This window comes from Tupaia chinensis, unplaced genomic scaffold, assembly GCF_000334495.1.
Source record: "Tupaia chinensis unplaced genomic scaffold, TupChi_1.0 Scaffold000037_18, whole genome shotgun sequence".
NCBI lineage: Eukaryota > Metazoa > Chordata > Mammalia > Scandentia > Tupaiidae > Tupaia > Tupaia belangeri.
Window position 1 is genome coordinate 1,629,969 of NW_006159476.1, and position 3,150 is coordinate 1,633,118.

The following is a 3,150-nucleotide window of genomic DNA, read 5'->3' on the forward strand; positions in this document are numbered from 1 at the left end:
TATTGGTGCTGCTGGCGCAGCTCGGGCCGCAGCCCGGGCTGGGCCGGCCCCGAGAGCGTCTCCGCGTGCGGTTCACCCCGGCCGTGTGCGGCCTGCGCTGCATCCATGGGCCCACTGGCTCCCGCTGTACCCCGACTTGCGCGCCCCGCAACGCCACCAGCGTGGACAGCGGCGCGCCCGGCGGGGCGGCCCCGGGGGGACCCGGCTTCCGCGCCTGTGAGTGCGGGGTGGTGGTCCCGAGGGAGGGGCTCCCAGTGGGAGGAGGATCTCTAGGGATGGGGGAGATTGTCCCCAGGGAGAGGGAGCCCAGATTCCGGTGTGCAGTAGTGACGGGGAATCCCTGAAATACTTAAGGAAAGGAACCCCAAATTCCTGGCTTTGGGGATTGGCTCCTGAGGGTCCCGATTTTGCAAGCGTTGAGGGTTCTCAGGGACCTGTGGTCCCACGTGAGGGGATTGGGACCGGCTTTCAAGCCTTTGAGCCAAAGTGGTATCTCAGAATTGAGGGGCCTCCGAACTTTTGGAAAAGGCACCCAAATTCTGAAGCCGAGTAAGGGGTCTCCAGAGACCAAGGGAGAGAGTTTCAGTGTCGAGTGGGGCGGGGGGAATGTCTCCGTTTCTGTATCTTTGGATGAGAGGAATTGGGAGAGTTCCACACGAGAGCGCCTGTGAGAAGGACTGGAATTGAGGAAAGTTGATCCAGATAGCCCGGAAAGGGCCCAGAGAGGAGAGGGGGTTCTCTGCAAGACCTGCGTTGCAAGGGTCCCATGTGCGAGAGAAATTCAGACAAGAGGCTTAGGGGAAGGGGCGCCCCCTGGGGGTGGAAGGGACAGGAGTGTGCGCGCGAGATACCCGTAGAGATGGGGAGCCCTGGGGTTCAGGTGAGGTGGGGAGGGTATGCCACCTGTTGTCCAGGGTACAGCGGTGGGCAGGCTCTCCGGGGTTGGGGCTTCCCTGCCCCCCACCCCTCAGGCCCTCTGGAGTGGGGAGTAGGGGCCCCTGGCGCCAAGAACTCGCCCAGCCTGGCCCCCAGCCAGCCCAGCCCCGGCCGGCGTGAGCTCATCTCCCGCCTGAGCCCCCGCCCGCTGCCACTCCCTCTCTCCTCCCCTTCCTCCCTCCCTCCATTCCCTCCCGGCTCAGCCCCAACGAGCCCATGCCAGGCGCCGTGCCCAGGCGGGCGCCAAGCCCCTGGAGGCACAAGAAGCTGTATGTGAAGAGGGGCTGACCTCGGCGGGACCCCAGTGTCCTCAGCTCCTTTTCCTCCAGGGGTGTGAGGCATGGAGTTGGCCTGCTGTCTAGCAGCTGGCCCGGTGTGGGTGCCCTCAGGGAGTTGGCCCAGGGGTCCTGCATTCAGGCCAAGAAAAGGCAGAGAAATGCCCTTGGAGGCTGGGACAAGCCCCCAGACCTGGCTGGGTATCCACTACCTCCATCAGAGACCCTTTCCATTTTGAATCTTGATTCCTAGTTAAGCCTCTCCTAGGCTCCGCCACCCAATTAAATACCCCTGTAGAGCACGCTGGAGTCCTGGCCTGACTCTCCCAATTAGAGATCAGAGTCTCTGTCTCCTGACCCTAAGTGCTGACCTGGCCCTTGTCAGACTCCAGAGACTAGCTCCTCCAGTGAAGTTCCCTCCCATTCTGCTGCGGTAATCCCCCCTAAACTGTGCCCCTCACCAGAGAACTCTATCCTATCATCCAGTCCCTCAGCTACCTTGCTCCACTTCTAAACCCCAGGTTAGAAGCTCTGTACAACCATAACTCCCCTCCCCAGCTGAATTGTCTTTCCACAAAAAGCTCCCATTTCCAACTAAGCCTACCCCAGTCCCTCAGAGATTCCCAATTTCTGTCTTTCCGAGTCCTGCTTTTCCAGATGGCCCCCTCCCCAAGACCTTCTGATTCCATCTTCAGAGAATGGTCTTGATCAGCCGATTCTTCCAAGAGGACTCCAGACACTGTGCTGACTGCAGGCGGCCATGACGAAAGACTTGGGAACCTAATCTCTTACATGTAGTGGTGGGGGGAGGGTTGCAGTCTTAGGGTCCCAGCCAATTAAGGTTCTTTTGTGCTGAGGACGTCCAGGACTTCCACTTCTCCATCTAAACCCTGTTCTCAGCACTCTCAAACTGGTCATCCCCTAGAAAATAGAAGTCTTATTTTCTAGGTAGCTCTCCCCAAAAGGACTTGAGGGACGCCTTCCATTGAAAAGGCTCCGCGGTTTCCTCTGAGTTAGGCTCCCTCTATATTCCAGAAACCTTGAGCCGATTTTGAGCCCTCTAGCTGATCTCTTCCCAGGACTCTAGTTCCCTTACTCTCTTAAACCGAGGTGGCTCCTCTGTGCTCTCCCCTTTACGGTTGTAGATTGAGTTCAGAATCTCCTAATACACGCCTCTCTCCCCTCCGCACAGCTGTCTCCAGCTGTTCTCGGCAGCCCCGGGGGAGAAGGGGAGGGGGTGCTCTCGCAGGACGCGTCCGGCCTCCTTTGGCTCATTGGTCCCGGAGCTCCCCAAGGGTCCCGAATGTGGAGCCACCGCCCTGCCCCCGCCGCACCCCTCTTTTTGTTTACCCCGCAGCACAGCTGGCAATGCCCCGCCCAGAGGTGGCCTGGGCCTAGAGAGGGCGCACTGTGAGGAGGCGCGTCCTCGCTCTTGGCCCCACCCGGATGCTACTGGAGGCGGGCAGGCGGAGTAGAACTCCAGAGTCCTAGCTAGAGGGGAGGTGGGCGGGGCTAGGGAGCCTGGAGAGCCTGGAGGTGGGGTTGGAGGGGCGTGAGTGAATGGGCGGGGGCAAATCAGAATAAGGAAGAGGTGGGCAGGGCCAAAGGATAGCCAATTTAAAGCCTCGATGGGGCGGAGCTTAGGATCCGCGAGTAGAAGGTGATGTGGGGCGGGGCTAGGAAGGGACGATTGGCCAGTGGGCGGGGCTAGAACGTTGTGGACCAGGCCAGAGGGAGTGTGGGCGGGCCTAGAATGCAAAGGTTACCTAGCTGGGAACGGCGAATTGTCCCATTAAGTGGCTAAAAGGAGATTTGAGTCAATGGAAGAAACCAACTCTGGGTGGGCGTGGCTAGCTGCTAAGGACGATGTGGAGTGGGAGGGGCCGAGCCACTGGGCTAGGACAGTGTTGGGCCGCCCTTCCGAAAGGGGGGGGGGTCA

The 3,150-nt window shown here is 60.1% G+C and overlaps 1 protein-coding gene across 1 annotated transcript in view; it reads left to right on the forward strand.

The window, feature by feature from the left end:
• LTBP4 (latent transforming growth factor beta binding protein 4) overlaps window positions 1-3,150 on the forward strand; it is a 41,101-nt gene that overhangs the window by 11,058 nt on the left and 26,893 nt on the right. The gene's annotated exons all lie outside the window — the stretch shown is intronic.